Source organism: Bos javanicus, chromosome 2, assembly GCF_032452875.1.
Source record: "Bos javanicus breed banteng chromosome 2, ARS-OSU_banteng_1.0, whole genome shotgun sequence".
Taxonomy (NCBI): domain Eukaryota; kingdom Metazoa; phylum Chordata; class Mammalia; order Artiodactyla; family Bovidae; genus Bos; species Bos javanicus.
This window is the reverse complement of record NC_083869.1, coordinates 64935771-64960431: the sequence shown is the minus strand read 5'-3', so window position 1 is coordinate 64960431 and position 24661 is coordinate 64935771. Positions and strand designations below refer to the sequence as shown.

General features: G+C 42.4%; 1 protein-coding gene across 5 annotated transcripts in view; it reads right to left on the bottom strand.

The window, feature by feature from the left end:
• The window catches only part of NCKAP5 (NCK associated protein 5), a 1114793-nt gene that overhangs the window by 3295 nt on the left and 1086837 nt on the right, over positions 1-24661 (bottom strand). The window lies entirely within an intron of this gene.

Here is a 24661-nt window from a genome sequence, read left to right as displayed (position 1 = left end):
ATAATTATTGTAGGTGAACTCTGTAAACGTGAATATATTCAGTTGCTTAAGTAGTTCCCGAGGTCCAAGGTGACCGGAGGCATAGATACAAAAACTGACAAATGTGGAAGTATTAAAGCCATGACCACATCTCTCTTCTTCTTTTCCTCTTTCAGGCAAAAATTCCATCAAAACACAAGGAGGACACAGGAACAAGCCTTAGAGATAGTAACAGTAGCTATCATTTATTAAGCATCCACCATATAAAAGACACTGAAAGTACTTTATCTATAAGGCTTTCCCTTCTCCCCCCAACAAACCTGTAAGTTACAACTCTTTTCGACCCCATGGACTGTAGCCCACCAGGCTCCTCGTCCATGGACTTCTCCAAGCAAGAATACTGGAGTGGGTAGCCATTCCCTCTCCAGAAGGCCTTCCCCGACCCAGAGACCAAACCTGCATCTCCTGCATTGCCTGCAGCATCTTTACTGTCTGAGCCACCAGAGAGGCCTGCAAGATGCACATCTCCACTTTAATGAGGAGGAAAACAAGGCTCAGATTGACAGGGTTACCTGCCCAAGGTGGCTCAGCAAGTGATGGAGAAAAAGATTTGAATTCCTGTCTGGCGACCTTCGTCCAGTATGTTATTTTTTTTTTTTCATTTTGCCACCCAAATATGCCAAACCATCTGAATTGCTCCTGTCAAAGGCCCTAACAAGGCAGTTCTATTCCCCACCCCTCCTCCAACATAGCTATGATGGATGTCAAAGGTACAATGAGGAAACTGTATTTGGATCTGAGGAAAAGTGGACACAGTCAAAGCCTGTGAATTCTCACATGCTAAATATTTAATTTGTTGTTGTTGTTGTACAGTTGCTCAGTTGTGTCTGACTCTTTTGCAACCCCATGGACTATAGCTCACCAGGATCCTCTGTCCATGGAATTCTCCAGGTAAGAACACTGGAGTGGGTTGCTATTTCTTTCTCCAGGGGCTCCTCCTGACCCAGGGATCAAACCTGTGTCGCTTGCATTGGCACACAGATTCTTTACCACTGAGCCACCTGGGAAGTCCATTAATATTTAATAGAAAGAGAAAAGAAAAGCACACAGAAGTGGATGGCTCTGGTGTCCCAAGAGCAGGCTCAGACAGCGTTTGTCTCTCTGCTGTGGGAAATGGTGTAATTCAGTGGGAATATTTGAGAATCATCCTTGAAGTGGTATTTATTTCATTATACTATTAATGTACAGGAGCACTACTCACAGAGCTAATTTTCTATCTGAAATGGCTACCTTGAGACCAGAGATGGGCTGACGAAGAGATTCCTAGGTGATTACAGAAAAGTGGCCCCATAATTAGGAACAACTTCATGTAGCAGCCCCTTTTCATGCTGTGCCAATTTTAAGCATTCTTTTAAAAACAATTATAAAGTACAATGTGAAAAATACATGGAGGGGGTAGAAAAGCTTTGATTATGCTCCTGCTGCTGCTGCTGCTGCTAAGTCGCTTCAGTCGTGTCCGACTCTGTGCGACCCCATAGACCGCAGCCCATCAGGCTCCCCATCCCTGGGATTCTCCAGGCAAGAACACTGGAGTGGGTTGCCATTTCCTTCTCCAATTCATGAAAGTGAAAAGTGAAAGTGAAGTTGCTCAGTCATGCCTGACTCTTCAAGACCCCATGGACTGCAGCCTACCAGGCTCCTCCGTCCATGGGATTTTCCAGGCAAGGGTACTAGGGTGGGGTGCCATTGCCTTCTCCACTGATTATACTGCTGCTGCTAAGTCACTTCAGTCATGTCCGAATCTGTGCAACCCCATAGATGGCCTCCCACCAGGCTCCCCTGTTCCTGGGATTCTCCAGGCAAGAACACTGGAGTGGGTTGCCATTTCCTTTTCCAATGCATGAAAGTGAAGTTGTTCAGTCATGTCCGACTCTTAGCAATCCCATGGACTGCAGCCTGCCAGGCTCCTCCGTCCATGGGATTTTTCAGGCAAGAGTACTGGAGTGGGGTGCCATTGCCTTCTCCATTGATTATACTAAATGTAGGTAAATAGAGGGCATTCAATGTAATTTCCTCCTCACCTGAGTATCTTCTCCCTTTTTTCTTTATTCAAGAACCACAATTCTTTTTCTTGCCTATTTCTGGTCATTGTGGATCTCAAATTCATTCAATAAACACTCACTAGAGAAGCTATCATGAGGCTGGTGGAAGGTTTTGGTGCCGAGGATATATAGCTGAATAAAATTGCAGGCTTCCCTGGTGGCTCAGACAGTAAAGAATCTGCCTGCATGCAGGAGACCCAGGTTTGAGTCCTGGATTGAGAAGATCCCCTGGAGAAGGAGATAGAAACCCACTCCAGTATTCTTGCCTGAAAATCCCATGGACAGAGGAGCCTGTACAGTCCATGGAGTCACAAAAGAGTCAGACACAACTTAGTGACAAAGCAACAAGGAAAGGGTTATTTACGTGAAAACACTCACTGTTTATGGGACAAAAACAGTGCATCTTGTTTTCTAAATGTTTCCCATTTGTAGGTTTGGTTCTTTCGATTAATTATGACAAAAGCCTACACTGGCCGAGGAGGCAATGGAAATAAAGGAACGGCCCACTATAAAGTCACACGCCTTCTCAGTCTTCCTTCTGTTTTCAGTTTTGATGAGGGGTGGGTGCCAAATATTCTGACTGTAAGAACATCATCAGTACAAGAGTGATGGTGAGGAAACACAGGCATTCGACCTTGGTGAGGGAGCTGTAGGGACTGGGAGGACTGCGGCCAGCTCCCAAGCATGTGCCTCAGCCAAAGGCAGGAGCAGCTACTCAGACCTAGCTCATTGCTGCTGTGCAGAAACATGAGTCCAGATTTGGTCCAGATCTTTGATTTTAAAGTTAAGGCCACAATATTTGCTCATATTTAAAGTTCTCTAATTTTAATTATTTGCTTAGATTAAGAAAACAACAACAACAACAACAACAAAACCCCCACTGCATATGTCAAGTAAGTAATCTTTGCAGTGTTTGAACTCCTGAGCTAGTGATTTTGTTTTATAGGTAATAGCTGACCCCCTCTTACTCCTTCTCTCACCAGTTTTCAACGTAAAAATCTAGCCCAATGCTAATCATCAGTAGATTCTCGATGGAGACTGGAAGATGGATTCAGCTTTCTCTAGCATCAGCAGAGTTTCAGCTGTTGGCTTTGGTTTCTCCAGTGGTCCTGCCAGCTAAGAATAAAGACAATGAAGTGGCTTACTTTCCTTCCTTGAATTAGAAGTATAGCCAGCTAGCCTCAACATTGTCTTGTCAGATCTCAGGTATGTTAATTTTGAAGTCACAAAACATTTAAATTTAAAACATAAGGAGGGATTGAGGTCCAACAGGACTGTGCTTAGGATGGATCTGTTGAATGGTAACAAAATAGTGAAACAGAGCAGGACCCTTTGGTCCAAACTCCCCTCCCCAATGTCCTCCACCTGTCTTTTGTCTGTACAAACATTTTAGCCAAAGGATAAGTTTAATTAAAGAAATGAGAAAATACAGAAACAAAGGAAAACAATCAAACAAGACAAAACAATAATAGTTTAGTCAGTAAGCAAAGTTAAAGGCCTTTAGTTCTTTCTCAAGGGCTATAGATAATATCCTGAGCCATATGATACAGCCATATCCGAGCTGTCTTTTAGATACTGAAACCCCTATTTGGTGGAAGAAGTTAACTGCACGATGACTAGACTCTAGCCACGACATAAACTGGCTTCAAAAAATGGGAACAAACTGACCCTGGAACTGAAGACTGACTGTACATAAAACAATCAAGATTGTCCTTATAAGACCACCCCATGACCAATTTCAAAATGCCTGTCAGAGCTGCCTGTGTTGATTCTGCATGTAGCCCCCTCCCTCTGCCTATAAATGCTTTAGCCCACAATGGTCTGTGGGGGTGGGGAAGTGGGATGGAGTTGGCCTATGGACAGGAGTCTGCCAAAGCCGTCCCCCTCATCCTCTGTAGGCTGCTGCTGCTGCTAAGTCGCTTCAGTTGTGTCCGACTGTGCGTGACCCCATAGATGGCAGCCTAACAGGCTCCCCCGTCCCTGGGATTCTCCAGGCAAGAACACTGGAGTGGGTTGCCATTTCCTTCTCCAATGCATGAAAGTGAAAAGTGAAAGTGAAGTCGATCAGTTGTGCCTGACTCTTAGTGACCCCATGGACTGCAGCCTACCAGGCTCTTCCGTTCATGGGGTTTTCCAGGCAAGAGTACTGGAGTGGGGTGCCATTGCCTTCTCCAGTAGGCTGCTGGTCTCCAAAATAAAGCAAACTACCCTTTCCTCCAGGCTTGCCTCTTTATTGGCTTTAGAGGAGTGAGCAGCTGGACTTCCATTTCGGTAACAAAAGCGCACATCCATTGGTAACAAATGTATGCGAAGGTGCTTTGAAACTAATCATGGTAATAACAGTATTCAATTAAGTGCCCCTGATAGTGCAAAGATTTAAGGCCGGAGGAGAAGGCGATGACAGAGTACGAGATGGTTGGATGGTATCACCTCACTGAATCAATGGACCTGAGTTTGAGCAGGCTCCGGGAGATGGAGGACAGAAGCCTGACATGCTACAGTCCACGGGGTCACAAATAGTGGGGCACAATTGAGCGACTGAACAACAACAGCAACAACAATTAAGTGCCTGTTCTGCACAGACACTTGGCTAAGCACACTGCATGGATTATCTGTTTTCATTCTCCCATCAGTATTATGGCGTAAGGTATCACTGTTCTCTCCGTTTACAAGCAATCAAGGCCAGAGAAAGGAACTTGTTTAAGGTTATGGAGCAATACCTGGTGGGATCTGGATTTGGACCCAGGCAGTCTGCCTGCAGAGTCCAAGCTCTTAACCTATCCTGGAAAAGAACTTCACATATATCAGCCCATATTACCTTTAAGGGGAGCATGTGAAATAAGAATCACACAACAACAGTGATAGTATTAATAAGAAACCTAGTAAAGATTCCTGATGAAGACTGCGTGGGTTCCACATAACACTGTCATTTCCTTTGTAGAGTGTGCTTCATAGAAATTACCATAAAATTAATATACTACACTTGCCACCTATAGGTGGCAACAGTTGTACAGTTCACTTTTTGGTGGGGCTTTTCACTGTACTTGGGAACAAAAGTTGGGCTAAAAAGGGTGAGATTATATCTTCAAGTTTAAAATAAATAGTTCTGCTTATTCCTAAATATTTTCCTGTCCTTTGTGCAATGACATTATTAACAATAATTCAAGCACAAAGTAGATAGTGTCATGTTCTCCAGAAATCCCTTGGTAATTATCCCTTAACTAATTTGATTCCTTTTAGTCAATAATCAATCAATCAAATCAATCTACTAGGTGAATAATCATGTGGGCCTGATTCTCAGAGAGAGTTTCATAGAAGAGGGGGCTCTTGGAATGCTTTTGAAATATAGTAAGTAAGAAGGCAATGGCACCCCACTCCAGCACTCTTGCCTGGAAAATCCCATGGACGGAGGAGCCTGGTAGGCTGCAGTTCATGGGGTCGCTAAAAGTCGGATATGACTGAGCATCTTCACTTTTACTTTTCACTTTCATGCACTGGAGAAGTAAATGGCAACCCACTCCAGTGTTCTTGCCTGGAGAGTCCCAGGGACGGTGGAGCCTGGTGGGCTGCCGTCTATGGGATCGCACAGAGTCGGACACGACTGAAGCGACTTAGCAGCAGCAGCAAGTAAGAAGGAGGGCATTCCAAGAAGTTTCCATTTCATATGCCGCTACCACATCTGTAGATATTCCATAGTCTCTCTTGGGTCTAGTAGTTGCCCAGATAGTTTTGTCTCTTGCCTTTTTAGATTCTGTAATGGACGGAATCACTTAAACACAGAAACATAGAGCTATGCCTATCCGAGGGGGTTCAAAGAATTCCATGGACAGAGGGGTTGCAAACAGTCAAACACAATTGAATGATGAGCACTACCGTGGGCTATAAATAATGAGCAGCTTTTATTTCCAAAGAGCTTTCCCATCTATGATCTCACTTTGCTCTTACATCAGCCTGGAAAGGGAGGGAGGCTGGTGTCAGCTGTATTTTACATGGAGTATTTACGGAAACTGTGGTTCATAAAAATTCAAATACAGGTGAAATTAGACCTGGAAACTTGGTTTCCTGATTTTCAAAATGGAAACACGTATCATTTCCCCTCCACCCCCACCAGTCAGCAATAATCATGAAGTAGAGAGTCCGCCTAAAACCAACAACCTGAATATAAGGAAGAATAAAATAGAAGGTGATATGTCCCCTTTTCATAAGGAAAAGATGGGGAGAATATATAAGGTGATGCAGAAAAGCTCAAGTGATAAACTGGAATAAATATATGTATGATGAGATCAGCTTCAGAGAGAGACATGTTATCCATGTACAGTCAGAAACTCAGCCCACAGCCAAGGAGAAATAAGTAGCAAATTCATGAAATAGCACAATGGATTAGTGTTCTATGATGAAGGCTACTGTTTTATTATTTCAAGTAAGTTTCCATCTGTTGATTATATATTGAAAATACTGGTTAGTATGTCTACTGTGAAGTGTCAGGAGGAGATTCAGCTCTACTTGTGAAATTCAAGCACAGCATCATTCCTCAGCTGGATACTAATATTTGCCAAGAGGACTAGAGCTTTTAGAACAAATTAAACAGTACCTTTCTCAACAGATTTTTTATTTCTCTATTGCCATAACGATTCACTGACAATAAGTTCAACAAGACATATGGTAAGAAAATAATGGCTACATATATAAAGTGTTTTTACAATGTGTATTACTATGTGTCAGGTACTGGGTTGACTGCAGTGCATGAATTATCTCATTTAATTCTTATACTGACCCTATGAGACAGTACTATTTTCATCCTCTTTAAACACATGGGGAAACAGAGAGTAGAGAGGCTGAAATATTTAGCCACATACACATGACTAATAAAATAGGGAGTCAGGACTCAAGCAGGAAAAGCCTGACCACAGATCTTGGGTGGGTTCTGTGTGGAACTTGGGTTACCACACAAGAACTTGGGTGTTTAGAAACCAGTGTTCGTATCCTGGCATTGTACTAACTAGCTGTGTGGCCCCGTTGAACCTTAGTTTCTTTAAAAAAATTTTAAAGGATCTTCCCATTCTATAAAACTTCAAGACTAAAGTATTCTTAATTATGCATCTTCTATGCATCCATTATTGGAATTTCAGGTAATACAATAAATAATTCTCTTCCCTACCTGTAATTCTGAATGAACTGAAGAAAGAGACAAAAAAAAAAGGCTGATGCAAGGCAAAAATATCAGTTTTATTATTGAGAAAGCCTCTAAGGAGAATGAGGTTTTATCTTTAGAGAAGTGAGTTTCTTAGCAGTGGCCCTAGAAGTAGATGGGCTTAGTAACTGATAGCCCTGGGCTGGGGGCAAGTGACTTCTAAAACCTACAACATGAAGGGAACAGATTAGAACGTGTGCTTCTAACAGCCAGCATGACTTGAGAGGAAGGATGCAGAGAGCAGGAGATGGACTTAAGCTTTCCCAGTTTCCTTCCTAAACTTGCTATTTTTTTTTTTTTATTGAAGTATAGTTAATTTACAGTGTGGTATTAATTTCAAGTGAATGGCAAAGTGATATATATATATATATATATATATATATATATATATATAAAATATCTGTTCTTTTTCAGATTCTTTTCTCATATAGGTTATTACAGACTATTGAGTAGAGTTCCCCAGGCTATATATCCTGGTTGTTTATCTATTTTATGAGGAGGGCATGGCAACTCACTTCAGTATTCTTGCCTGAAGAATCCCATTGACAGAGGAGCCTGGCAGGCTACAGTCCATAGGGTTGCAAAGAGTCAGACACAACTGAAGCGACTTAGCAAAAAAAAAAAGCAAAAACATTTTATATATAGAAGTGTGCATCTGTTAATTTGTTATTTAAACAAACTATTCCTCCTTCTCCTGAGGAGAAGTGAATGAACAGAGGTTAGAGACATTAGAAATGTTATCCTAGAGAACTCCTTCCACATGGAAAGAAACACGTCCCCAAAGTTGGGAAGAAGTGTCACCCCCATGGCACCACCATCACCCCACATTTCTCATTATGTGTGATGATGAAGATTTTAACTAAAGAATCATATGTGTGCTGGGGCCAAGAAGATGAAAAATTTGGAGACTGCAGAGAGTTGGTTTGGGCAGAGAGCATTTTCCACGGGTGAAGCAGTAGGAGGGAGGTGATCTAGCAGATGTGATGAACAGGTGATGGATCAAACAGAGGAGATGGGCTGGCTAATCCTGAGCTTCGAGTTGAAGTGGAAGCTGTGATTTCCTCTATCCCTTTCCTGATGAGCAAATCTTGGGCACTAGGAAGATGATTATGTGCTACATTCCTGTGGGAATGGGGAGGAGGTATTTTAATACTGGGTCTCTTAGTTGAAGGTTTGTGCACATTCAAAGTCTCTGTTAAGTGGTGTTTGCTGGGGGCAGGCCAACCTCAAGGGAAACCTTGCAGCTCAAGTCATTTTTCTCAGAGGCACAGTTAATGTCTTCTTTAATACCACCTCTTACTGTATTCCTGGTGGAGCTGCTTTCTGAATGAGAGGTAAAAATAGACAGTGACCTTTGGTGAACACGGAAGACCCTCCAGACTCTTCTTGAGAGTTGTGGTGTCGACCCGGTTAACCTGGTCAAACTCCAACTTGGATAATTACTTTCTCTCGGAATTTAGTTCCCTCTGTTACCTCAACCGGACACATTACTCTTCACTTGCCCTTCTGAAAAATTAATGTGCCAGATCAGTATTTGAGAACCATTCTCTTCACCCACACACACACCAGGAGATATGATTCAGCACTTGGGGGCACTCTGTTTCCTTACTGGGGTCCTGGAGAGTCTTCCGTATCTCCAGGGCAAACTGGTTTTATTAGGGGAAAGAGTAATTTTCAGCTGAGATGTGCTTTTATGAGTATAGTATTAACTGTATCACTGTTCTTTATCATGATCAATGACTTCCAGTGACCTCTGTTAGAACCCCTGAACTCAGAGAGGAAAAATGAGCTTACTTTTTTTGGGGGAAAAAAAGGTAAGCAGAGAGAAGTGCTGTAGGAAGCTTAGGGTTGTTAGAAAATAATATATCTTGTGGAAAAGAAAAGAACTCAGCTTGGAGATAAACAGTGGCTGCCAAGGACTTTTAGAGACCAGATCAAATGGATGGAAGGAAAGTGAAGTTATTTCATCAAAGAGATGGGAAATGTTCCCATACATGGAAAATGGGGAAGAAAAGGTCCCTCAGTGAAGAGAAAAAAAGGAACATAAAGAAAATCACAAACTTTGTCTATGGCAGAGAAAGGCATCTGGGAAAAGGAAAAGCATATAATCACAAGTTTGGGCAAAATGATTATATCAACATGCAAAGGACACATTCGTGATTTCTCTAACGTTAGTGCCCTGACCTGAAATGCCCATTTGAAACCTTGTATTTTTTGATTTTTGTTTTCTAGGAGGTGGGTGGATCCACAAATTTAATTTAAAATACAGTTTAATCACCTGAATTAATAGATCAGATTTGATGATCACTATTGGTCAGTTTCTCCAAAAGTGAAATTTGCCCTGTTTCATAGTGACATCTTGAGAGTTGGGAAATGAGCCAGCTCATTGATAGCAGTTTGTATAATTAACTAAACAGAACATGCTTAGCCATGTTGTTAGATTTATTTTTCTTCTTCCAGGATAATACTATTAACTAAAATGTTTATTTAGGAATGAGCATTGAGCAGGATCTGGGTTGGAACTTCTGAGTCTGTTTAACTTAGTGTCAGGTTAATGATTCCAGCCGATGAGAGAGAGGGCATCAAACCTCTGGCCTTTCATTTATAGGCACCATTATGGATAAAAATAAATTTATATGCTACTCACTTGCCTTAAAAGATTGATTAGACTTTTTTCTCTGACTAACCTTTCCATCATTTTATGTCTTAAACAGTATACCTATTTGTCCAGTGAGCTGGGCCATGACTGGCTTAGATGACAGTGTATTTGTAGAGTAAAGAGCCCACGGACTTTGTCAGAGGGAAATACAGCATGAAGGCACCAGTTGTGTATTCCAGAAGAATGACGCTATGTTTTCACCTTGGAGTAATAGAGTTTGAGCTACTCTTTCAAGACAAAAAAAAAAACCAAAAAACAAAAAACACTTTTTTGGGGGGGAGGGTGGGAATCAGAGGAGCATTAAAAAAGGTTATACTATTTTTTTTTCATGGATGTTCCCTTTCCAAAGAAACATCTCCAAAACCACCATCACCACAGACATCATAAAAATATACCTGAAAGTGTTAAGTTTTTATTATGAAGTATTGGAAGGACTGATGCTGAAGCTCAAGAGCCACCTGATGCAAAGAGCTGACTCATTGGAAAAGACCCTGATGCTGGGAAAGATTGAGGGCAGGAGGAGAAGGGGGCACCAGAGGATGAGATGGTTGGATGGCATCACCAATTCAATGGACATGAACTTGGGCAAACTCCGGGAGATAGTGAGGGACAGGGGAGCCAGTCGTGTGGCGTCTGTGGGGTCACAAAGAGTCGGAGACAACTTGGCGACTGAACAATAACAAAAATGCTGAGGGTTAAAACCAGGGAAAAACATTCTGCATTTTGCATTACTCATTAGCCTACAAATAATTAGGCAACCTGGAGTTATTTCTAACACAAGTTTGTAGACCATCTGGGAGTCATAGTGCACTGTGGCACACAATCTATTTAGGTGGTTTGCAATAGCCATGGAATCCAGTGAGACTGAGCACTAAGGGTCACCCAGAGACACACTGATATTTGTGGATGGAAGAGTGTTACCTCTACTCAGGTTTAAGGTATTCATCCCCCAGTGCAATTTATATTTCAGTTCTAGGGCTCATCAGTCTTTGCTTTAGATAAAGCTATTTCCCAAGGATATTTGACATATTGAATCCTGAGTGTCAGAGCAACTCAGAATCAGTACCAATTTACTGATCCTTTTTCTCAAGAGAAGATTTCTTGATGGGAATTGTTCTAAAGACTTAGAAACATTAAGCTGTATATTGTGTTGCACACAATTGTAAGATGCTCTGATTCCTCATTACCCAGTAAGCACCAGGGGTTCTAGAATGGAAGGATGTGCTAGGTGGGAGAATGCCAGTGGGAATCCACATTTGTTCTAGGTTCCATCCTTTGCTCTGCCACAACAACTCTGGACCTGGATTTACTAAATATTTAAGTAGGGATTATGCTGCTCCTGCAACATCATTTATTCATTCAAGAGATATTTGTTGAGCACCCTTCATGTACTGGGTAGTACTCTAAATACTGGAGATATTGGAGGTGCATGAAACAAAGTTACTGTTCACGTGGAATGAGCACGCTAAAGATTTTTTAATACGATGTCAACAGAGAACAAAACTTCAGATATATTAGGAGATGAATCCCTGAGAACTGTTCAACTAGGCTATCCAGCCTAATATTTGGTCTTAAGCGCTTCCCTGGCTCAGATGGTAAAGAATCTGCCTGCAATGTGGGAGACCCAGGTTTGATCCCTGGGTCAGGAGGATCCCCTGGAGAAGGAAATGGCAACCTATTCCAGTATTCCTGCCTGGAGAATTCCATGGACAGAGGAGCCTGGAAGGCTACCGTCCATGGGATTGCAAAGAGTTGGACATAACTGAGTAACACTGATTTTGTCTGATAATGGCATTTAGAACACACATATCCTGACAAACTCAAAGTTCTGACTGTATCCCTTTACCCTAATCCTAATTTTTAAATAATTCCTTAACTTGCTTATCTTCTTTTGATCTTTTTCCATTTTTAGTCTTTAGGATCATTCAAGCCAATGTTTTCCATAGGTGAACTAATAACTATTTACATTCACCTTTTTTAATCTTTCTGGGTCTAGTTATCTCCTAAATTTAACAAGCTTAAGTTGGATTTTTTTCTCTTTTTCTCTAATTCCATATCATTTTTAATACTAACTACATTTTATAACTTGATCCTTTCCTCTCTTTTTTATTCATATCTGCTGGTTTTGTTTCTACAATACCTCATCCACAGGGGTCTTTCTATGAATTCCTGGCCTAAGTGGCCAAATTACCCATTTCAATCCTGAACTTATATTCATTCTATTATACAGTTTCTTTTCATATCCACATCCTGCTTCTAAATTAGATGACCCACTTCTGGAGGCCAGGCATTAAATTTGGTCCTTCTTTCTTCTTCAGATTCTGACCCAATATCTTACATGCTGGAGTTGCTATTGATTGCGTATCAATGAACAAAGTCACTCTCAGGTCTATTTTCAATACATAATTCCACTTCAGAGCTCATAGCTGTGTCTGAGTTTTCATAATGTCTACTTTTCCATGATGAAGAGGCATGTAAAATAAGATCATTGCTGATGTTCATCTGGGCTGTGAAAGCCACACTGCTTTCCGGTCCTGGACACACTGGCAGAAGCGCTGTTGTTGTCTAGTCACCAAATCACGTCCGACTCTTTTGTGACCTCACTGACTGTAGCCCATCAGGGTCCTCTGCCCATGAAATTTTCCAGGCAAGAATACTGGAGTGGATTGCCAATTCCTTCTCCAGGGGATCTACCTGACTCAGGGATCAAATCCGAGTCTCCTACCCTGGCAGGCGAGTTCTTAACCACTGAATCTCATGGTTTCTGGGATTCCAGGATAGCCTCATAAAAACCAGGATGGCCCTTAGATTAATGGATGTCTGACTACCATCTGCTTCGGCAAAAGCAATTTCCCTTCTCTGGCAAGAGCAGAGACCAGTGGACTCACATCCCTTGGCCATCCCCATCGGGCAGCTCTGCTGAGCATCCTGGGCCACCTTCTGTGCCTCCAGGTGGGCCTAGCCTGTGGCTGGGTGAAGAAGAAGCTGCCATTGCTTCCTGGAAATTCAGGAGCAAGAGCTGAGACAATAAGCTTGTATCTTGGGGCGCGATGTTATTGAAAATATCAGGCCTGTGATAAATGGCACCAACACTGACTCTACCCTTTTATTAAGTGTGTCCTTCAACCAGCAAGTGCAGTCTTTCCTGGCCTGAGCCAGTCCCAGAAAGCTGCTTAAATTCAGATTTCTATCTCCTGAAGACAGGGGAAGCTGGGTGATGTGTTTTGGTGCTTTTAAGTGAAAGTGTAAACAGGACAATGATGACATTCTTAGAGACATCAATAAGACTATCTGGGTGATAAACCCACACATATTACTGAGTGTGTGAAATCAAGAAATGAAACTGTAAGGAGATTAAATTGCAGCCAAGTTTGGACAACATTCCAGCACCCTGCAGCATCCAGGAGCTTTTTTATTCTCTCCCTGCCACCAGTAATATATTCAATTGACAAACTGACGCTTGCTTTATAAAAGGGATTTTCTTCATGAACCACCTAGGCTGGCTTAACCTTACAAGGTTTACGTCACCGATCCACTACAATAAAAACAAACTTTATTTTTGTCTCACATGCCCAGAACAATGTAATGTTTAAATTAATGTAGAACTGAAAGGCGCCTTGCTCCCAGTGAAGTATGCCTGCCTACCACGACTGTGTAAACACAACTCGATTGCTATGAGAATTAAAGATGGATCAACAAAAATCAATAGTTAATTGTGTAACTCAGGGTCTTTCATTTCAGATCTAATCTGGAAAGAAGATCCAGGAGATGGCTGCTTTTGATTTTCTTAAAATATTATTTCAAGCCTTTCTGTCAGGCAAAGGAGCTCACAGGGTCTTTGCATCATTTCCATAAGTTATTTGGCTTATGAGTAGTCAAGGTCATATTGATCGCTTAGCTTCTCCAGTTTTCATTTTAAAAGTCAGTCTCTTTATCAGTCAAGCTGCCTCATTCTGGGTATCTGGCTGGCACTGATGCCAAACAAACTTTATTTCAAAAATAACCCAACACAATAGGTGTCTTGGTACCAGACATGTTGTATAAGTTGGGTTATAAAACACCTTTTGGTCTATTTGATTACACTATCCTTCACAGTTAAATAGCTACATAACCACTCCATTCCCCCATCAGCAAAATACACTGTGCTCTGAAGATGCACAATTTTGTGTGACACAGCAAGACGTGTAAGGTCGAGTTGAGCCCATATAGATGGGTATACTATCTGTTCTGACATTCCCAAAGGGACCAGAGGGAGGGGGAGCTGTTTGAATAGAATCTAAAAAAACTTCTTCCAATCTCATTAGCTCAAACTGATGAGATGGGAAGGAGGGCAGGCAGGCCTCCTTTGCAAAGGGAATAGTACAATAGCATCCAGAAGACCATGGGGGTAACAGATGGACTGCCTTGACCCCAGTTATATTACAGCAGAGCTAAAAATGTAATGTTTGAACTTCTTTTCCCTTTAAAATGCAACCTAAGCCTTACTCTCTCTTACATGTTGTTAGAAGCCTTCATCCATTTTGGGGACTGAAGGCAAAATAATTCTTGAAATAATGAATCATTTTTCTTTTGCCAGCTTCTCCAGAAATCCCATGATTATTTTTACTGTTGCAGACAATGACCTTCTCAAAGGAGGCCTATCAAACACTCAAGATAAATAATGAGAGGGTCTCTTTCTCCTGCCTCAAGGGAAACAAACAAACAAACAAAAAAAAACCTGCAGAAAAGGAAAATGTTTGTGATAGCACTAAGATGTTTATCCTAGGATGGGCAGCAGTGTGCTTCAAGTGCAAAGGAGCAGCATGTGTGTTTATGTGTGACCAGTGGCCTCCTTCAACAGGACTCTTGGGGCAGTGTCTTTGGAGAGACCTTGGGGGAGAAACACCCAAGCCCTTCACCCAGTAACACTGGAAACAAAATGTTCTGCTAATGACAGGCAGAGGAAGCTTTAACCTCTTGATCTGTGAGCAAGTTAACTAAAGAAAAGGAAGTTCTAGTTAATGCTGCCTCCCAACATTCTAGAAAACCATGGTTCTGATGTATTACATCTAGGAGCTAAAATTAATCATAGCAAATTCCCCACTTCTTCCCACTTTCCTGCCTTCTCATCAGGCAGCATATCCTCAGAGGGTGAAAGGATCTAGTCTCTTGCCATTGTTGCCCTGGAAGCCAGGTCTTAGAAACCAGGTAGAGGTGCTTCTGAAATAGCCACCTTGCCATGGTTCAGGCACTGTGGAGATGCATGGAAGCCAGCTTTGCAAGGCAACAGATATCTGTCCATCATTTTTTATTTTTTGATGTGTAACATATCCACATTTATTTAAGGATGTGTTCCAAAATCAAATGGCAAAATTCAACAATGCAAAACCAAAATTACTTTTGCACCTACCTAATATCTCACTTATGGCAGAAAGTGAAGAGGAACTAAAAAGCCTCTTGATGAAAGTGAAAGAAGAGAGTGAAAAAGTTGGCTTAAAGCTCAATATTCAGAAAACGAAGATCATGGCATCTGGTCCCATCACTTCATGGCAAATAGATGGGGAAACAGTGGAAACAGTGTCAGACTTTATTTTTGGGGGCTCCAAAATCACTGTGGATGGTGATTGCAGCCATGAAATTAAAAGACACTTGCTCCTTGGAAGGAAAGTTATGACCAACCTAGACAGCATATTACAAAGCAGAGGCATTAATTTGCCCATAATGGTCCATCTAGTCAAGGCTATGGTTTTTCCAGTGGTCATGTATGGATGTGAGAGTTGGACTGTGAAGAAAGCTGAGCGCCAAAGAATTGATGCTTTTGAACTGTGGTGTTGGAGGACTCTTGAGAGTCCCTTGGACTGCAAGAAGATCCAACCAGTCCATTCTAAAGGAGATCAGTCCTGGGTTGTTCATTGGAAGGACTGCTGCTGAGGCTGAAACTTTGGTCACCTCATGCGAAGAGTTGACTTATTGGAAAAGACCCTGATGCTGGGAGGGATTGGGGGCAGGAGGAGAAGGGGACAACAGAGGATGAGATGGCTGGATGGCATCACTGACTCAATGCACATGAGTTTGGGTGAACTCCGGGAGTTGGGGATGGACAGGGAGGCCTGGCGTGCTGCAATTCATGGGGTCGCAAAGAGTCAGACATGACTGAGCGACTGAACTGAACTGAACTGAATATCTCACTGTTTTTATTTATTTACTTTTAATTGAGGGATAATTGCTTTACAATATTGGTTCCATTTCTTCCATACATCAATGAAAATTTGCTGTCTGACTCAGTGAACTCAATCCAGGGCTCTGTAATAACCTAGAGGGGTGGGAAAGGGTGGGAGGGAGGTTTAAGAGGGAGGGGACATATGTACACCTATGGCTAATTTATATTGATGTATGGCAGAAATGAAAACAATACTGTCCATCATTTTATGGCTTTTGTACTTATAGCTCTGGGGACCTGAACACAGACCTGAACTTTAGGAATAAGTACAAGGTTCTTTCCATACACAGCCCTTTAGTCTCCTTCTTATCTTTGTTGAAACTTCCTCTTTCCGCAGAGTTGGCTGATGGATGGCTTGATTCTAGGCCAGGGGAAGAAAATCCATTGCTGATGAAGCCCACTAGGAAGGATATAACTACAGCAGGGCCGCAAGGATGGCAGGAGTAGGTAGTGGGGACGAAGGTGGGCTCTAGTGCACCTGCTCATTTAGAGGGGCAGCTACTGCTTATTTCACAAACATCTAATAGCACTTGTTCTTGTCCTAAAGGCAGGACGAAGACCTCTACAAGGGAGGTGCCATTAGTTACATCATTTAATACACAGGGAAAGGGAGGCACAGGGAGCTAAGTATCTTGCCCAAGGCCCCACTGCTATGAGGAGGCAGGCAAGGCCAGGATCCCAGTTCAGGAGTCCAGCAGCAGAGTTCCCTCTCTCAGTTACTATGCCTCCTGCCTTGACACAAGCTCAATCTTATCCTGTGAGCATGTTGCCTCACTGTTGCCAGAACTTCTGATTTTTCAAGAGAAATGAAAATCTGGACTTCATATATGAAATCTCCCAATGTTTTGCTGTTGTTTAGTCACTAAGTCCTGTCCGACTCTTTTGTGACCCTGGGGACTGTAGCCTGCCAGGATCCTCTGTCAATGGGATACTCCAGGCAAGAATACTGGAGTGGGTTGCCATTCCCTTCTCCAGGGGATCTTCCAGACCCAGGGATTAAACCTGAGTCTCCTGCAGTGCAGGTGGATTCTTTACCACTGAGCCACCACTACTTCCCCTGTGACATTCAACAGTCATTTTACTCTTTCTAATGGGAGTTTGATGTATTTGAATGTGTGTGGTGAGTGGGAGGTGGGAGGAGAAAGAAGCCCTTTGACCAAAAATCAGTGCAGTTAAAGTGCTTTATGAAAAACAACAACAACAAATCTAGTGATATTCCAGCAGGGGGCTTCCTGAAGCTACTGGAAAAATGATGAGGATTGACATTCTACCCCCACTCCCGGGGCAAGGGTGTTTTAAATAGACAGTGAGTGAGTGAGTGAGTGAAACTCACTCAGTTGCCTCCGACTCTTTGCGACCCCATGGACTGTGGCCCACCAGGCTCTCCTCTGTCCATGGGATTCTCCAGGCAAGAATACTGGAGTGGGTTGCCAATATCCTCATAATGCTTCTAAATTCTTTGTCTCTGCCTTCCCCCCGCAAAGAGGAAAATCCCCCAAATAAAAACAAGCAAAAAACTTCAAAAGCCACTCCTTAAACCTTAGGGGTAGCAGGTGACAGAGCTTTCTGATGCCTGTAAACTCCTATCCAACACCTGGGCCACTGCTTGGTCTGTCACCACATAGACAGTAAATCAAAGATGCTTTTATTCTTAATCTTACATGGACTTTCTACTCTTTCCTTGGCTGCAATGGGTGGGAAAGATGATGTCTGTATCCTAAAGGAAATCAACCCTGAATATTCACTGGAAGGACTGATGCTGAAGCTGAAGCTCCAATACCTTGGCCACCTGATGTGAAAAGTGGACTCATTGGAAAAGACCCTGATGCTGGGAAAGATTGAAGGCAAAAAGGAGAAGCGGGCAGCAAAGGATGAGATGGTTAGATAGCATCATCAATTCAATGGACATAAATTTGAGCTAACTCCGAGAGATAGTGCAGGACAGAGGAGCCTGGTGTGCTGCAGTCCATGGGATCCCAAAGAGTTAGACATGACTTAGCAAAGGCAACGGAACAACAAACAACAACAAACTGCCTCTTGACCTGTTATCCACAAACCACACACCACAGGACATTTTTTCAGAATGGCGAGAGGGGCTGGTATGTGTGTGAAGTTACTATACTGGTTTTATACGGGCCCTTTCTTCAGTAAGAGTTTGTGAACTTATTCACATGTAGGATAAGGAATAATCAAAACCCAGTTCTACAATGAAGATACTGTGGATTTCCACAGGCTGATTGCACCTATCACTGCCCTGCATACCAATGCTTTCTACAGTCTTTTAAAGCAGGGCACCCCCAACCTCTGGGATCTAATGACTGATGATCTGAAGTGGAGCTAATGTAATTATAATAGAAATAAAGTGCACAATAAATGTAATGCACTTGAATTACATTCAAACCAAACCATCTCAACCCCATGGTCTGTGGGAAAATTGTCTTCCATGAAACTGGTACCTGGTGCCAAAAAGGTTGGCGACCACCATTTTAATGCACTGGATTTAGGTTATATCTAAGAATATGTTAGGTGCAGTAGTTAATGGTCTTTTTCTGTGTCAAAAATGGAAAATTGGTGATAAAATTGAAAGACAGTTAAAAGACATAAGGAAGGAAGGGGGAAGGAGACTGGAGAGAAGAGAAAGAAATTCTCTATTGCCAGGCAAACTTGGGCATCAGTGGGCTTAACTGGGCAGTATCCAGTGGCGATGTAGGGGGAGGGTGGAAAAGCAATCTGAAAAGTAAGGAGGATATAAATGATCCAGGGCTTTAAAGAGGAAATTAAAACTGCCCAGCAACACCTTGAAAACAAATCAGTAAGCATGTCAGGAAGATCCCCTGGAGAAGGGAATGGCAACCCACTCCAGTATTCTTGCCTGGAGACTCACATGGACAGAGGAACCTGGCAGGCTACAGTCCAGGGGGTTGCAAAGAGTTGGACACGACTGAGCAACGAACACAAGCGTGCAGACAGGTACCCACATATTACGGTTGGTCCTCCGTATCCACAGAGGGCCGACTGACTGCATTATGCCATTTTATATAAGGAACTTGAACATCCATGGATTTTGTTATCCGTCATGGGGTCCTGGGACTAATTTTGCCAGCTAGCTGGGGATAGCAACAGGCTGAATTCCGAGCCTAGAAAGGCAGTCAGTATCTCCGTGTTCTGGCCCACCTTTCAAGGCTGGCCAATATCCACTATCTCTGGAGACTCAGTGGAGGAAAGCTTTCTGTGAATCCTTTTTTGACCAGGGGCCTTGACCACTGCCCACTTTTTTTTCTCCTTCCTTCGCTGTGCAGACTGTCGTCATGGTACAGTGAGCCTTTGTGGTGAACTGGTTGCCACAGCTCACTCTCTCATGTACGCACTATGAAACTATGTATCTCTGCATCCCTTTTGCTCAGAACATCTAGCACATGGAGGTCCATAGATGTTAGTGGAATAAAGGGAGTTTGCTAATTATATTTCTTATTTACTGATCTCCTTTCCATTTCCTATCTTTTCTTTGTCTTTCTCCTAACACCCTTTATTGTCTTTGAAAGTGACTGGGTTCCAAGGACAAGATGCTGTATAGTCTGGCAGGGAACATTCATTTATTTCCTGAGGGGTAGTTAAAGCTCTAATTACTCAGAAGACACTTGGGTTTCATTTATTTAGAAAGTAGAGATAACTTTCCCAGTAAATAAACAGGAAAAGAGATTTTGATTTTCAAAAAAACTTGATTCACAGACGACTTTCAAGGAGCATTTCTTTTGCTATAAACCAAGCTCTTTGAAATAATCAGCAGCACTGCAGACTGCAAGGTTAGAGATTAAAACAGAGGAAATAAGCGGGGATTATATCATCTAGCAATGGGAAGACTGAATATGTCAGTGAAGCTTTTTAAAAATCCAAGTAGTTTTATGTGAAGGAAAAAAAAATCCTCATTGTACGCAAAATAAAATGGGACATTGCCTAAGAATGAAGGTTTCAGGATTGTGGGATGAAGTTAAAGAATACTGGATGTCTCTAAAGAACACAAGAGACTTTTGAAAGGCCTGAAGTGACTGAATACCTTGACATGGGACAAAGTGGAACCTTAGGGTCACCTGGAAAAATATCTGGCTTTGGCTGTGTCCTCTGGGGCACAGAGGAAAAATGCGATGTGGCAGAAGCAGACCAATGCAACCAACAGGTAGGACATTTCATACATCAGAACTGGCACCAGGTATAGTAGTAAGTGTGGAGGGCACGGGGGGAAATAATCATCCTTCAACTGTGTAAAAGCCTAGAGTTACAGTTAGATGTGAGTGGGCTGGAGTTTCTCTTGGTTGGCTAGAGTGCAGTGGTTTCTCTGCCACATATATCAGCAGTTCTCTAAAATGACTCGAAAATATACTTTTCCTTAAATTGGTGTTTAAGAATTTGTTGGCACAATGTCCCTTAAATATGCCTGCTGGGTCATATCAAAAGGTTTATTGAAACTCATGAAACTAATCCAAAGGCTGCTCCTTATTGGAAAATGACTAGAAAGAGATGTTTAAGTTCAGACTGGCTAAGCATGGACATGTACACACACACATTCTCCTGATCTTTCAGAAGGCTACAAAAATGCCATTGTAAGCAAAGGGGAAAAAAAAGAATCACCCCTCACAAAAGTGTTTAAGTGCATTTTAGTCTCTTCGTCAGGGCCAATAAAGATCTCTCGCTGTGAGCCAGCTAGAAAAGAAACCAGGGGAAGGATGTTACACTTTATGTGGTCTGAATGTGATTAGTGATTAGTGCTGGTAGCTTCAGTCACCTGGGAATAGCAATCAGGTTTCTCTCCTGCAACTCTGAACAACTACACAACACCATTGGCTCCCAGCCCATATGATGATGGGATATTAACTGAAAGTCTAATTAATCTGCAAATGAATTATAGCCTAAAAATAGACTATTTTATAATCAATTTGAAGTGAGTCCCTAACAGAAGATAAGATGAAGAAAAAGCTATAAAATTATCAGAGGTTGGTACATTCTGTTCACTGTGACTGATGGTTTTAAGGGGGATAATTTTACAATCCATCAAATTTTTGTCATTTCAAAAATCATGCCTCCCAATGTATGCTATAAATTAATTTTAAAATTTACATATTTATTAAAAATCATATTGAAAACAGCAGGAAGAGAGCCCCATTTGAATAATAACTTGTTATCCCACTGGAGATAAAAAACAAAAAAAGTTAAAAGATTTTTATTTTGAGGTAATAATCATATAAATTGCTATGTGAATTAGTTAAGGCAAGACTTTATATTCACTGGAAGCATCAATAGAGTCTTATAGATAATCCCCCAATTCTCATTTTGGGGAGATCAAGCAAGTCTCACAACATGGACAAGGCACAGGAAGATGAGCAGGGAGGTGAAGACCATGGTGCTGAGCCTGCTGGTGAGCATGTCTGATGGGACTACAATCTCCTTGGGAGGAGGTGTGTACAGGAAAACCCCAGGCCTGGCTCTTGGGTGGTGGAACACTTGAATTCATTTCAAAAACAACTTTCCAAAGAGATCCCTGACAGCATAAGCCCAACTGGCCAACTTTCTCATCCACCATGGAAGGCTTGCCGAGGTATAGACCACCCCAGATGTCTACATTAGCCTAGGCTGCCAAGGGGCTGGGCACCAACTGGGGTAGGCTCCAAAGCATGCATGGAACTCACTGGAAAGGCCCAGGGTTGTAGTCAGAGGGTGACACCATGCCACGTCTGAGAAACACCACAGTTCACTCTAGATTAACCTCATAATAGATCATCAGCTCAAAGATCTGGCCCCAAGATATGAACTGCCTGGATTCATCGACAGAGAGATGAAAGGGTCAAAGGGAACAGGGCTGGTGTGAGTCACCATGTGTACTCACTAGGATAATGGATAATCCACTGGGCTGAGCTGACCCAGGGAGATGTTCTTTTTAAACTCCTAGGAGAGGTAGGGGGTGGTGAGAATATCCTTTTTCCATGAACTTCAGTTTAATCATGGCTATTTCCTTCCACAGGAGATTCATGATAGATATGACTACTATCTTTAAGAAAACAACAGAAATCCCTCTTTGAAGCACTAAAGGTGAGGAAGTGGCTCCTACTGCTCCCGCTGTACAGAGTTCACAGCTATGATGCAGACATGGCTAATCCGGGCACTCACAAGGCAACTGCCTCCTCCCATGGCCAGAGCAGGCGCTGCTTACCAATCACCTCCCATTGAACATGGATACAGCCTCAGAATTCTTAATACAGTGATTCAAGCAACCTCTGTTTACTGAATGTCCTTAGCATTTGAGATGAAGGCTATTTGGCATCCCTGCTTAGTGTCTGTGTGAAATACATATACACAGTATCTATATGTTGATGGAATAGGTATATCCTTGAGTAAATTTGCATACTATGAGATAAGTATATTGATGTCTAAGTATGTGGGAAGTTGAAGTTATCTTACCCCTCTCTTTCTCTCTTTTTCTCATAGCCTGTGTCAACCAGCCTTGTGGTAAACTGCGCTTGTTCTCAGATGCATTCTTCTCCTTTTCCCTGCTTTGCATCACAGGGAATTACATTTCCCAGGCTCCCTGTTTCTCTGGCTTCTGGGCAGGTTCAGCCAATGCAGGGCAATCCTGGATGGAAGGAGGAGAGGAGAAAGCAAGGCATTTCTTCCCTTCTCCGTGTCCTGTGGTGTTCCTGGCAGGAAATGCTTCTCCTCCATGGCTCTATCTATCTCCTGCCAGATAACACCTCTTACTCAATGCTGTAGCTAGCATTGGTTAGTCCAGCTTCTGTACTTTAATATCAGTTTCTGCCATCCTCCATCTCTAGGGAATGATTGAGACTTCTTACTTCTGCTAAATCTCTGGATTGCCCAATTGTCTCCTTTTAGCTTCTCAGCTACTCCATTATCTGAGTGGTTAATTCTTTCTCTTGGAGGACACAACAAAATGTTATATGCACCAGGACAAAGGAGAAAGGAGCAGAGACCTCACAAGAGACTAAGCCAGACTTGCCTGTGAGTCTGTGATTGTCTGGAGTATCCAGGTGAGATGTGGATCAACAGTGGCCTGCCGTGGGTCCAGGGGCACTGACTACAACAGTCCTGGGAAGCGCTACGAGCTGGCATAAGTCCTTTTGAAGAAGGTCGCCATTACTACCATTACCCCTACCATAACTTGGCCTCAGGCCAAACTACAGGGAGGGAATACAGCCCCACCATCAACAGAAAGTTGGATTAAAGATATACTGAGCATGAGTAAGGCTAAGCCTTCTTACCCCTACCCACCAGAGTGAGAATCAGTATTCCCCACAGCCAGTCCTTTCCATCAGGAAGCTTCCACAAACCTCTTATCCTCATCCAGAGGGCAGACAGAATTAAAACCACAATCTTGGAAACCTAACCAAACTGAACATGGATTACAGCCTTGTCTAACTCAATGAAACTATGAGCCATGCCATGTAGGGCCACCCAAGATGGATGCGTCATGGTGGACAGTTCTGACAGTATGTTACTGAACTCCCCAGCCCAATATGCTGTTGGAAAAGAGCAGAGAAATAGCTCCAGAAGGAATGAAGAGGCTGAGCCAAAGCAGAAACAACACCCAGTTGTGGATGTGTCTGGTGGTGGAAGTAAAGTTCGATGCTGTAAAGAACAGTGTTGCATAGGAACCTGGAATGTTAGGTCCATGAATCAAGGTCAATTGGAAGTGGTCAAACAGCAGATGGCAAGAGTGAGCATCAACATTTTAGGAATCAGTGAACTAAAAATGGACCAGAAAGGGTGAATTTAATTCAGATGACCATTGTATCTACTACTGTGGGAAAGAATTCCTTACAAGAAATGAAGTAGCCCTCAGAGTCAAAAAAAGAGTCCAAAATGCAGTACTTGGGTACAATTAAAAAAACAACAGAATGATCTCTGTTCATTTCCAAGGCAAATCATTCAATATCACAGTAATCCACATCTATGCCCCAACCACTAATGCTGAAGAAGCTGAAGTTGAATAGTTCTATGAAGACCTACAAGATCTTCTAGAACTAACACCAAAAAAAGATATTCATTATAGGGGACTGGAATGCAAAAAGAGGAAGTCAAGAGATACAGAGTAAAAGTAAAGTTTGCTCTTGGAATACAAAATGAAAGCAGGGCAAAGGCTAACAGAGTTTTGCCAAGAGAACACACTGTCATAGCAAACACCGTCTTCCAACCACACAAGAGAAGACTCTTTACATGGACATCACCAGATGGTCAATACTGAAATCAGACTGACTATATTCTTTGCAGCTGAAGATGGAGAAGCCCTATACAGTCAGCAAAAACAAGACCAGGAGCTGACTGTGGCTCATATCATGAACTCGGTATTGCCAAATTCAGACTTAAATTGAAGTAGGGAAAACCACTAGGCCATTCAGGTATGACCTAAATCAAATTCCTTATGATTACACAGTGGAAGTGAGAAATACATTCAAGGGATTAGATCTGATAGACAGAGTGCCTGATGAACTATGGACAGAGGTTCATAACACTGTACAGGAGAA